The following is a 14,150-nucleotide window of genomic DNA, read 5'->3' on the forward strand; positions in this document are numbered from 1 at the left end:
GGCTTCTCTCAAAGATGCCAAAGCAATGATTGAACAGGGTGATTGCACAGTATGGGGACAGCTTCCCGATATACCCTACAAGTCTGACAAGCTAGGCCTGAGCTATGATAGTGAAGGTCAAAAGAATGATCAAAGTCCTCGTTCTAGAGGATTAATGTCACACTTCGTCAGCCAAGAAGTAAACGCTATTGAAGATGAAGGAGTGTTCATGAACCATATCATTTAGCCGTATCCAGATGAAATTCCACCTATTTCCATGGGAATGTGGGATGCTGTTCAAAAACCAAGTGACGGGTATAATTATCAGTATGCCGCACCTCAGAATTCTTATATTGCTATGGAAGACCTTACCCCGACTGGATGGGGTGATCAAATTGGAAATGACGAAAGTTTCACAAGTCCCGTCACTGAGAAATATCAAAATCCACCCAAAGAAGTATGGGACACGCTAGGAGAACCCAACGGCAAATATGACTATATGGTGAAGTATTCCGCTCCCCCGAGCTCACAAATTGCTATGAAGGACATTGTCCCAACTGGATGGGATGAACATTACGATGACAATTTCGCTCTTGAAAAAGCCAGGGAAATACCAAATAACGAGGGTTGCTTTCTGTCAGCATACACTCCTCACCAGGATGCACAAGTCTCTATTTAAAACATCATCCCGACTGCATGGGACGGCCTTATCGAGCATCTCGCTCAGCCAACAGAGATATCTCAGCCTGGGCTCTCGTATCCAGCAGAGTATATCACTTATCCCGAAGGATCACCGACTCATTTTCCCACTAATGAAATCAATGCTGTGGAAGATGAAGAAGACAACTGCAACTGGAACAGCTGGATACTCCCTGCTCACAACAGTGGTTTGAACAACTGGAAAGCTGAGGATGTGATCTCCTTTGACCTGGAGTAAATGCCATTTCCTGTTTTCTTTGTGTATATTGTGCAAAGATAAAAATGGTTCTTTAACGATCGAACCATGAGCTTGAAAGCCGTGTGCCTTAGCACACTGGTCCTTCTATAAGGGCTTATCATATCATGATCATGTGAATTCAATAAAATCATGGGACGCTTGCATATTTAAATTTTGTGATCCTTTTTCTTTCTTTCTTCGCTTTCAAATAGCTATGTTTTTTTTTTCACACACACTCACATAACTAACATGCAGATTCACATACACTCTGGATCCAGTCAACAACGATTCTGCTATTGCCCGTCATGACTTTGAAAGTCCGATCTACCAAACTGAGGACGAAAGTGAGGAAGATTGTGAAGTGCCAAGAGAAATTGCAAGGCTGCTAGAACAAGAAGACAAGGCCATACAGCCTCACGAGGAGCCAATTGAGGTCATCAACTTGGGCAGCAATGAAGAAAAGAAAGAAGTCAAAATAGGGGCTGATTTAGAACACAGCATCAAGCAAAGACTGATTCAAATGCTGCGAGACTACGTCGAGATATTCGCCTGGTCCTATGAAGATATGCCAGGCCTTGACACGGACATTGTAGTTCATCGCCTGCCAATCAAAGAAGGTAGCATTCCAGTCAAACAGAAACTACGAAGGAGTAGGCCTGATATGTCAAAAAAGATCAAAGACGAGGTTGAAAAACAGTTCAATGCCGAATTCCTAAAAGTTGTAAGTTATCCTCCTTGGATAGCTAACATCGTGCCTGTGCCTAAAAAAGACGGGAAAGTCAGGATGTGCGTGGACTACAGAGATCTAAACCGGGCAAGCCCCAAAGATGATTTCCCTTTACCACACATCGATGTACTGGTTGACAATACCGCACAATGCAAGGTATTCTCCTTTATGGACGGATTTTCAGGGTACAATCAAATCAAGATGGCACCCGAAGACATGGAAAAAACAACCTTCACAACACCCTGGGGAACCTTTTGTTACAAAGTAATGCCCTTTGGTCTGAAAAACGCAGGAGCAACCTATCAACGTGCAATGGTAGCGCTATTTCATGATATGATTCATCAAGAAATAGAGGTGTATGTCGATGACATGATTGCAAAATCCAACACCGGGGAAGAACATATGGGTCATTTACACAAGTTGTTTGACAGACTCAAGAAATACAAGTTGCGACTGAACCCAAATAAGTGTACCTTTGGAGTAAGATCTGGCAAACTCTTAGGTTTCATCGTCAGCAGCAAAGGTATTGAGGTTGATCCCGCCAAGGTTAAAGCCATTCAAGAAATGCCTATACCTCGTACCGAGAAACAAGTCAGAGGATTCTTGGGACGTCTAAATTACATCGCCCGATTTATTGCCCACATGACTACTACTTGTGTGCCGATCTTTAAACTGTTGAAGAAAGATCAAGTGGAAAGGTGGAATGACAAATGCCAGTTAGCCTTTGACAAAATCAAAGAATATCTCCAAAAACCTCCAATCTTGTTTTCACCTGTGGAAGGGAGACCTCTGATAATGTACCTAACTGTGTTAGAAGACTCAATGGGGTGTGTACTAGGACAACATGACGAATCCGGCCGAAAGGAGCACGCAATCTACTATCTTAGCAAAAAGTTTACCGATTGTGAAACAAGATACTCACTACTCGAAAAAACTTGTTGTGCCTTAGCTTGGGCGGCTCGCCGACTAAGACAGTACATGCTAAATCACACCACTTTCCTAATCTCCAAGATGGATCCCATCAAATACGTGTTCGAAAAACCTGCTCTCTCTGGAAGAATAGCGAGATGGCAAATGATTTTAACAGAATATGACATTCAATACACTTCACAAAAAGCAATCAAAGGAAGTGTGGTAGCTGATCATCTGGCTCATCAAGCAGTGGATGATTATCAAGCATTGAACATTGACTTCCCAGATGAAGACATTATGCTAGTCAATGACTACAAACAACCAGGACCAGAAGAAGGACCCGAGCCAGGATCCCGGTGGACTATGGTTTTTGACGGATCTTCTAATGCACTTGGCAATGGCATCAGAGCTGTGATCATTTCCCCCGCAGGAGGTCATACACCATTCACTGCCGGGTTATGCTTCAATTGCACTAACAATATAGCCGAATACGAAGCATGTATTCTGGGTCTTAAAGCTGCAATCGATCTAAGAATCAAATTCCTGGAAGTCTACGGAGACTCGGCCTTGGTAATCTACCAAGTCAAAGGGGAATGGGACACGAAGCACCCGAATCTAATTCCTTACAAAGAATATGTGCTGAGTTTGATTCCTTACTTCGAAGAAATCACTTTCGAACACATCCCACGCGAAGAAAATCAACTAGCTGATGCTTTAGCTACCATGTCATCCATGTTCAAAGTCAGGTGGGACAACGAGGCGCCTATGATCACCATTTACAGGCAAGATGAACCATCATATTGCAACGAGATTAATACCGAGGGAACCGAGGAAAAACCATGGTTTCATGAAGTAAAAAGATATCTCGAAGCTCAGGAGTACCTTGAAGGGGCATCCATTAACGACAGAAAGTTTCTAAGGAGACTTGCTGCCAAATTCTTTCTAAGCAATGGAACCTTATACAAACGCAACCATGACTCGACTTTACTTCGCTGTGTAAACAAGAAGGAAGCAGAACAGATCATGGAAGAAATACACAATGGTGCCTTCGGTACTCATTCCAGTGGACATACAATGGCTAAAAAGATCCTGAGAGCAGGTTATTACTGGTCTACCATGGAAACAGACTGCCATCATCACTCCCGAACATGTCACAAATGCCAGATATACGCTGACAAAGTACATGTACCTCCAGTTCCATTAAGCGTCCTGACGGCTCCTTGGCCTTTTGCAATGTGGGGTATTGATATGATTGGAGAAATCAAACCTACTGCCTCCAACGGACATCGCTTTATCCTGGTCGCTATTGACTACTTCACAAAGTGGGTAGAAGCAGCTTCATTTGCTTCTGTCACCAAGAATGTGGTGGCCCGGTTCATCAAATACAATCTCATTTGTCGGTACGGCATCCCTGAACGGATTATCACGGACAATGGCACAAATCTAAACAACAAAATGATTACTGAACTTTGCACACAGTTCAAGATCAAACATCATAATTCTTCTCCATATCGACCAAAGATGAACGGCGCGGTGGAAGCTGCCAACAAGAACATCAAGAAAATCATACAAAAAATGACAGTAACCTACAAAGACTGGCATGAAATGTTGCCTTTTGCTCTTCATGGTTATCGCACATCTGCGCGTACTTCAACAGATGCAACTCCATTCACCTTAGTCTATGATATGGAGGTAGTTCTTCCAATTGAAATTCAAATTCCTTCCCTAAGGATTATGAAAGAAGCCAATCTAGACGAGGACGATTGGATTCAAACACGGTTGGACCAGATAAACTTGATTGATGAGAAAAGGCTCGCCGCTATTTGTCATGGTCAGCTATACCAAAAGCGTATGATCAAAGCCTTCAACAAAAAAGTCAAAAGTCAAGCATACCAAACTGGTGGCTTGGTTGTCAAACGCATCATCTTACCACAAGGTGATCCCAGAGGCAAATGGACTCCCACCTACGAGGGACCATTCATAATCAAGAAAATATTCTTCGGCGGCGCCGTGTTGCTTACCACCATGGATGGCGAGGATTTCCCACACCCTGTGAATGCTGACATAGTCAAAAAATACTTCGCTTAAAGAAAAAACAGCTCGCTAAGTTGAAAACCTGAAAGGGCAACTTAGGCAAAAAAATGAGCGCCTCGGTGGATTGAAAACCCGAAAGGGCGATCCAGGCAAAAATTAGAGACTAAACAAATACTATCCCAGTAGGCTGAAAACCTGAAAGGGTAGCCTAGGCAAAAGTTAGGGAATGAAGCATACAACTATGTTCCGTTCAGCTGCCTACTCACCGTCAAGATTCAACACCTCAAAGACACCGATCAGTCCAATCACTTTCTTCCAACAAGTGAGGGATGAGATGCTCGAAGACAGATTGGCAATAGCAGAGTTGAAACTTGACTGGATCATTTTCACATAGCTATTTATCTTTATAAATACTTTCCAAAACTTTCTGACAATTTCCTACTTCTAGGATTGTTGTCTCCCTGTGCTAATCAGCCTATCATGGCTCTTTTTCAAAAATCAATGCAGCTTAGGCTCAAAAATCACTATTTTCACTTTTTCTGTTTTTAAATACATAAACGTCCCAATGATAATTTTGAATGAACATGTGCATTTGAATATGATTGATGTTTACCAGGAAAAACAGGAATAGCATTCAGGAAATGTCCCAATTATCTGGACATCATCCCATCGGAAGAAAATCCCGAGAAAAGCGCATTTCTCAGCAAATTCCTCAAAAAGATTTTCTCTTCAAAAGAAGTCTTATCCCCCAGCAGGGTTGTTCCAGATTACTATCTTCAGAAGGTGTGATCCCCGCACCCGGACTTGGTCAGATAGTGCATCGGAGGATTATGCATCTTCCTCATTCCCATTTGAAAGGGCATCAGAACTTCCAGCTACCTTTCATTCCCAAGTGATAGTCAAAGATCCTTCAACAGAGTACCATGGTTCTCAAAGAATTTCCCCAGCCGAGGATACTCAAACAAGACAAAAGACCATCAACAATCACAATATAGTCATATCCAGATGACTGACGGAAATTTATTTTCCCAAAAAAAAAAAAGCTTGACATCACATTCATATTTCACACATTCATATTCATACATCACACATTCATATTTACATCATACATCACACATCACATATTCATACATCACACATTCATATTCACATTCATACATCATACATCATACGTCATGCATCATGCGCATATTCATACGCATATTCATACACAACATAACATGCCTATTTCTCCTTTAGCTCACATTACATGCATCATAAACATTGCATATCGCTAACTTGATTTTTTCAGGTAGACAAATATCTTCAACAAAGATATTCTCAATCACATGCAGTGTTCACCTGAATTCCATGAATGGTTCTCTCAGATATAATCAAGCCGAAGATTCATTCTGATCACTTATCAAACTCAAAAACAAGCATCACAGATCAAAGCGATACCTCAGACGGTTTCAGAACGATCTAGCATCACAGATCAAAGCGATACCTCAGACGGTTCCAGAACGATCTAACATTGTAGATCTAAAGTTGATACCTCAGACGGTTCCAGAACGATCTAACATTGCAGATCTAAAGTTGATACCTCAGACGGTTCCAGAACGATCTAACATTGCAGATCTAAATCGATACCTCAGACGGTTCCAGAACGATCTAACATTGCAGATCTAAAAGCGATACCTCAGACGGTTCCAGAACGATCTAACATTGTAGATCTAAAGCGATACCTCAGACGGTTCCAGAACAATCTAACATGGCAGATCTAAAGCGATACCTCAGACGGTTCCAGAACGATCTAACATTGCAGATCTAAAGCGATACCTCAGACGGTTCCACAATGATCAACTTCCAAAATTTAAATCGGAAAAACTTTGGACAAGTTCCGTAACGATTATCCTCCTAGACTTAAAGTGGTAACCTTGGACGGTTCCGAAACAGTCAACACAAAGACTTTCAAATCCTTCATCAAGATATAATCAGTGGATGCATTCTGATGAACAAACCATCAACACATTTACCAGGTGGCATCTGAAAGCCCATCTCAGGTAATGTTTCAATTTGCCAACAACATTTCGCAGACGACATTCAAATGCAACTTCCAACATCTCTGCTGATCAAGGTAAGTGCAAATTTTCAGGGCATCTAAATATTCAATCATCTTCTACCTTCAGATTTCAGACAATCTCTTCAGGTTTAAGAAGATTGAATAGGGGCAACTGTTATACCCCAAAATTTGCCCGCATTTTTTTTCAAGAAAACTCCAATCTGAAAATTAAGAGTCTCATATAATCATGGGTTTTTATTTCAACAAATATCCTGACATATGAAATACTTAGTTTTTAGAATTTTTCTTATACAGTAATTTAGCTGGCAGTTGAATTTATTCTTACGCAAACGCCAAATACTGTTTATTACTTCACACATGCTATTTATTTATTTACAGATAAATAGTACTGACACAATTGGTACAGAGTTAAATCTTTTTGCAGACGCAGAATCAGGAAACTCAGACTGTACTGGTAACAAGTAGATTATTATTATCTTTTGTTTCCCACTAATTTTTGTACTATATTCCATTATTTTCAAAAATCTTTTCAAATCTCTTTTTCAAAAATCAAATCCTAACTTTATTCTCTACATCTTCTTTTTCCAACACTATCATACACTTTCTTTCAAATCTTACTTCCACTCAAATTTTCCTTTTGTACGGAATCACATCATTCCCCAACGTCTCTATCCTTCTTTCCACTCTATAAATACCTCTCATTTTTCATAAAAATCTCACATCAAATTCTAATTCATCTCTCAAATTTCTACTTCATAATCCATCCTTTCTTCTTCCCCGACAAAATGGCAAAGCGGTGGGAAACGTGTCTTCTTATGGTCATCACCATTGCTACGGTGATCATGTCTTTCTTCTGTCTACATAGCCCGGAACACTGTGGACCTGGGATGCTTATGCTCCCAATCATCTACATGTTACTATTTGTAGCATGGGTTATTGTAGCGGGGAAAATCTGACATCGAAGCCATGGGATTGACTCGAATCAATATTTCAGTGAAAGTCGCCACCGCGCTTTTATTATTTCCAAAGGAAAAGGGAAAAGAACGAAAAAAACCAAAGTTTGTTTTTAAAACAAAAAGAAGAGATCTTGGGTACGGGTGTTGATTATATGAGGGGAAGGTTTTAAGCACCCCTCATATCTGTGGTACTCCACAGGAACCTTTTTGAAAATCTGTGTTGTGTGTGTGCTAAAAAAGAGTTTGTTTTATTTTTAAAATAAGCTCGGCAAAGCATTAAGCTTTGGGCCTACATACCTCCTCGGTGCAATGGAGAAGTCAGAGCTAATGTAGTTCCGCTTTTGGGAAAAACGTTTTAAAAACGAATAAACACTTTGTTGTCGTTAGAGAGAAATACTCAGCCATTGATCTTGAGCATGAGAACAAACAAGTTCTTTGCATCGCAAATGAAAGAAGGGCTCCAACTCGGATAAAATCAACGAGTATGCCACTAGCTCTCTCACGCGGAAAAGATCTCGTTATTATCAATCAATTTCAAAATCGTGGGGTATAACCACTCGTTTCGACAATTAACGGTGTCTAAACTTTTGAATAAAAGCCACTAAGGGCCAAAGATATTTTTAAGAAAAGGTTTTTGAAAAGGTTTGCAAACATAAGAACATTTTGGAAAAAGGGAGAAGATTTTGAAAATTTAAGAAGTTGGAGGAGATGAAGAGGCTAACCTAGTGCATAAAATAAAAGTTAAGGAAAGAAACGGTCTAACCAAATAAGAAGCCAACACTTGACATTAAGAGTCAAGGTAGTTTTCCCATCCTTTGGATTTATCAATACCAACACATTAACACTTGGGGATCCAGATGAACTTATTGTCTTAGCACCACTTTGCATTAAGCACATTAAGGTTCTGACGAAAATCGGGCAGAGTAACGGCTGTTTTCGGGTAAAATCCTTATATCAATGCCTTGGAATTAACCATCAAGGGCTTCAAAGGAAATACCTGCACACAAAAACATACAACAGTACAATGCCAGACAGACAGAATAATCACAGGGGAGTAATAGAATGAGTCCAGAGGTACTAGGTCCATAAGTCCGAATCTCCAAGATGCTAAGGATAGTAACCGATAGTCCAAAGAGAGCCTTATGTATTTTTTAGATTTTGGTTATTTATTAGTGTTTTAGCAAGAAAAGTAGATTATGGTCCAAGTGGACAAAGAAAAATAACGGAAGCATAAACATATGTCCAAGTGGACAAAGGGAAAATGGCGGAAAGTAAATATGATGAAATGATAAAGTAAAGCGATAAAGCGAGAAATATAAAGAGCGGTAATATAAAGAGCGGTATAGTAAAGGTGCGGAAATTAAAGTTAGTTGTTAAATGTTAAAGATAACCATCTTGAAACTTGTCAAGTATGTTATCAAAGTTAGTAGGAGATCGATGGTGAGTGAATGATGTACTCGGATTTAAATTCAATGGGGTTTATCAGAAGCTTGATAAAATCATAGCGACTACACGATAAAAACCTCCACAAGTCTTAAATCAACCGCATACAATTCTCTTCCATATTTGATCTTTTTTATTCGGGACACGAAATATTGCGCTATGTTAAGCAGATCGCCAAGTGATTTATGTAGAAATCACCCTACAACGAGGCCGGTCAAAACTTTATGTGCTAATGCATGCTAGAAGAACGATATGTAGATCGTTTTCCGAAAGCAATACCGCACGAAAAGAAAAAATGGTGAGTGATCTAGTCTTCACCAAGAATCCATAAGAATTCTCAAGGCATTAAGACTTTCATCGATCAAAATAAAAAGAAGTAAAAGATGGAACCACATTAAAAGCTCCTTTCATCCATAATTTCAATCACTTAATATTGCGGATTTGGATTCTCATCCTATCAACGCCCTAAGTCCATTGAAATTAGAGAGAAATTAGGCCTCTAACTTGTGATTCAAAGAAAATATCAAAAGAATGGAGTAGAAGATGAGTTAGAACCAAAAACAAGTCAAAAAACCACAAAAATAAGCATTCTGCCCAGTGTAAATCGATTTGCACAGAGTGTAAATCGATTTACATAACTCTGTTTTCAAAATCTGCGCAGTTTTCAGTTGTGTAAATCGATTTGCACAACACAGTTTTCAAAAAAAACAGCAAATAAAGAGAAGAAAACTTGTTTAAACATAAAACCAAACACCTTGTGATCTTGGATCAATTTGTGCACGAAAATGTATCAATTAAGCAAGCAAATCTCATCAATATAGCACCAAAGGTGCATCAAGCATAAACAATAATGGATCACATCTTGGATCATGTAAAGGATCTAGAATTTTACCAAATCTTCACAAACTTTGAATCTTCTTCAAGAACACACAACCACAAGCCTTGATCTCTCACAATTGATGAAGAAACTAGTGTTTATGTTGAGGTTTAGCTCTAAATTAGTGAGGTTCAAGATGTGACTCACTAATTTGTGTGGAAGAAAAAGAGCTTTGAGTGAGGGGTTTGGAAGAGGTGAGGAGAGAATTTGCAATAAGTTTCTTGGCTATCAAAGCTTCAAGAAATGAATTTGCAATAAGTTTTTTGGCTATCAAAGCTTCAAGGAATGAATTTGCAATAAGTTTTTTGGCTATCAAAGCTTGAAAAATGAAGAGGGGAGTGCCTCAATTTATAGCACTTAGGCTTGGGAAATTTTGTGGCTTGGAGTTAGGATTGGAAAATAGAATTAGGTTTGGAAAAGTGATTTGGAGCCAAAAATGAGATCCAATGGCCTTGATGCAATCACATGAGGGTTCATGATAAAATGATGTAGGAAATCCAATGTAAGAGCTAAGTCATGCTTCCCATGCTTGCAAATGATGTCAACACTTTCAAAAGCTGAAATTTGCCTTCATTTTTCCAAATTCGTACTGGTGCAATCGATTTACACTTTATGCAAATCTATTTACATAGCTGAAAAAGGCAAAATCTGGGGAAAAAACAGTTATGTAAATCGATTTGCACCTTATGCAAATCGATTTGCACTGATGGCAGAAGCAAATCTGGTGCAGAAACAGTTGTGTAAATCGATTTACACCTTATGCAAATCGATTTGCATAGTGAAAATGTTGAAAAATGCCCTTTTTGAAGGATACTTTGACTTGGTACCTACAAAACACAAACATACAAAAGCACAAGGCAATATTTTTGGTATTTTGGTTAGTAAAACAATATATACAAGACTAAAACATTGGTGCTCGATGATTCCGTTGCAGATGAAGTGAGCATAACACCGAGAGCAGAGCTTTAAGATGAAACTCTTGATTGATGATTGATATGAGATGATGTATGATCTTAGGGTCAAAAATTGGGGTATGACAGATGCCCCTATTTAAGTTTCTTCTATCCGGAGATGTGAGGGTTAAAATCCTCAGCTCGACGTAATTGAAGAGACTTAAATATAAAACACACAATTTTTGAACCTAAGGTATGATGCGATGCTAATGGATGCATCAAGTATGATTATGGAATAGAGAGAAGTATAACACCACTGGGGAGATAAGAAAGGATTCCACTGGGGAAAAGGTATGTGTCATCCAGGGATAAAACTTGGATTCCACAGGAGAAAGAGACAGTCAACAGAAGCTTTCAAGATAAAACATGATTGAGCTTCGAGAAGAGAGTATCTGAGGCCTACATGAATGTGGCTACATCAAATGAATATCAAGGTAAAACATGATTGGACAACATCAAATGACAACCAAGGTAAAACGTGATTGGGCAACATCGAATGACAATCAAGGTAAAACGTGATTGGATATCGTCAAAGGATAATCAAGGTAAAACATGATTGGAAAATCATCAACGGACAATCAAGGTAAAACATGATTAGATAACTATCACAGGTCCATCAAGGTAAAACATGATTGGATGTCATTAAGGGATAATCAAGGTAAAACATGATTGGATAACATCAAATGACAATCAAGGTAAAACATGATTGAAAAATACCAAATGACAATCAAGGTAAAACATGATTAGATAACCAAGATAAAACATGGTCGAAAGCGATCAGGATAAAGCATTGTCATACCCCAATTTTTGACCCTAAGATCCCGCATCTCAGGCTCTGCTTAAATCACATCAAGATCATTTATGAGGTTCTCTAGTGCCTATTTCTTTTCTAGCTCACCTTCAGGGGAATCACCAAGCACCTATTTGTTCGTTCTTTATTATTTATTTCTATTATGTTTCACTAACCATTAATCAAAATTCGAAAAAAATATGTCTTGTTTACTTTTGTTTCTTTATCAGATGGAGTTAGAGGATCAAGAAGTTCAGGTGATGTTTCTAATTGAGGTTTGAGAAAGGTATGCAAAGTGGGTTGTTTGGAATGGATTTCTTCAATCATAAGTCGCTTGAAAATTTAAAGACATTCATATTCTTTCAATGAGATTCACAAATTCAAAATCAAACGGAAAGAGATTTATTTTGTTGCTTGAAGCGAGGTCAATATTCTTTACCATACTTTGAAGATTGTAAGGAAACTCTACCAATCTAATTCATGATTTGAATTCAAAGTTTACATTCAAAATGTAAGGGTTTCGATTCAATGTCTTTCAACATACAAGTTTCAACTCCAAAATACTTCAAGGATTACAAGGTTCAAAACAAGAGTCCTCATTCCATTCAAAGAATCCAATTTTCTTCAAGTTAAAGCTTCAAAAATACAAGATGGATTCAAGGTTCCTATACCAAATTACAAAGTTTCTTATCCTACAAGAAGCATAATTTGAGATTTCCTATGGTCTAAGATTCAAAGAACAAATTCATGGCAAAACTCTTGGTTTACAACTTCACAAGTCTACCATTTTCTTCTAAGTTTCATGGTTTGGCATCGGGTTCACCTCCTCCTTCAAGAAAAATTCACATCTCATCATCATATGAAAAAATGAGAAAAATGAAGAATTAATAATTTCAACAAAAATCATTCATACACCAAAGTACAAATCCAGGCCCATCCAGCATCCAAGCAACACGAGTGCAAAAAAATAAAATTGGAATAACTTGATGATTTTCGGATTTAGGTTGCAGAGCCAAATTGGACTTCCACAACTTCCCGATCCAAGTTTGTCACAACTTGAGCCCAATGCTCTTTTCAGAAACTGCAAAAAAAAAACATTGCAAATAAAAAACTGGGGATTGAAGAAGAGATTTTCGTATGGGCCTTAGCAAGATAAGAGGAACCGATTTCAAATCAAAAAAACCCAGAAGAGGAAACTCAGCATAAACCCAAGAATTCTGACTCTATAAAAGCATTGATTGAGACTGACACAAGGGACTTTTGGCTCAGACCTTTTCAGACTGACAAATCAGAACAAATACAAAAAAAAATCACCTGAGCTCAAAAAACCTCGCCAGAACTTCAAAATCCCTCGCCGGAAAACACTGAACCACCGCGCCGGAGCTCTTAACCTCCGCCGTTCTTTCAGTTCTTGACACTAAAAGGTTGCCTTCCATCTTCTGAACCCGAATTCCTCTTTACTTTCGTGACTCTTGCACTGATTGTGCTACATTTTGAATTTAGAACATTCAAACTTCTTTTGTAGATCTTGTTTCTTTCGGTTATTTTCTGAAATTTTTGAGTTGATATTTGAAATAAGGAGAAGGAAACGAATCTAATGATGTAAAAAAAATTTGATTCCGGATATTTTTAACTCCGGCCACCGCGCCGGAGAAGCTCCGGCCGCCATGAGCTTTATGCGAGCCGCCGTGAGTTCTTGAGCTCCGCCATTTTATTCATGTGATCCACCGTGGTCTTCATTTGCTCCGTCGATGAGTTCATGGAGGTCCACCTTGTTAGATTTTTGTTTCAGCTTATTTTTTGCTTCATAATAATGAAAGAGAAAGTGAGCTATTAAATGAAGGAAATATGCTATCAACTTTAAATGAGATCTTTTGGTTTTTCTTTCCTTTTCCTTTAATAATTTTTTTCTGACAGAAAGTGATGGTGGCTATATATTATTAGAAAGAGAAAGAGATATATCTCTTTTTGTTTTCCAAGGATAATAATGATAATGATGGTGATGTTAGTGACTTTGTTCACGTGAAGGAACAAATTGAAGAAAGATGTTTTCAAATTAATTCACATCATCATATCAGCATTTTTTTTCTTCTTTCTCTTCCTTATCTCATAGTGATTCGAGCCGGACAGTGTGTGGGTGACAAGTGGCCATCGGAGCCACTTGTCCTCACCTGAGAAGATGATCAGAATTGTGATTCTCTATTTTTCTGCCTACTGTACTAATTATGTACTTTGATCTGGACCTTCCGATGTCAATGCTGTGTTGAAGTTGACTAGATCAGATGGCTGGAATTTATTCTGCTTTATTTTATATTGCTATTTTCATTTTAATTAGTTTCTAACTTTAGAAATTTTATATTAATTCTGTTTTTAGTCTAAAAATTATGAAAAGATTCACAAAAAATATGTCTTACTATTTTATACCTTGTTTTTATTATTAGCTTATTATGTTATTTTTGCTCTTTTTCTTCATCTATCTT

At 38.4% G+C, this 14,150-nt stretch overlaps 1 long non-coding RNA gene across 1 annotated transcript; it reads right to left on the reverse strand.

Annotated features, from left to right (window-relative positions):
* Nucleotides 1–12,463: 12,463 nt before the first annotated feature.
* LOC131639086 (uncharacterized) lies at nucleotides 12,464–13,601 on the reverse strand. Its single transcript, XR_009294864.1, has 3 exons — nucleotides 12,985–13,601; nucleotides 12,584–12,751; nucleotides 12,464–12,499 (listed from the first exon to the last, which is right to left on the reverse strand). It is a non-coding gene; the product is annotated as an uncharacterized LOC131639086 (long non-coding RNA).
* Between the last annotated feature and the right edge of the window lie 549 nt (nucleotides 13,602–14,150).

The sequence above is a fragment of the Vicia villosa genome, unplaced genomic scaffold (assembly GCF_029867415.1).
Source record: "Vicia villosa cultivar HV-30 ecotype Madison, WI unplaced genomic scaffold, Vvil1.0 ctg.002529F_1_1, whole genome shotgun sequence".
Taxonomy (NCBI): Eukaryota; Viridiplantae; Streptophyta; class Magnoliopsida; order Fabales; family Fabaceae; genus Vicia; species Vicia villosa.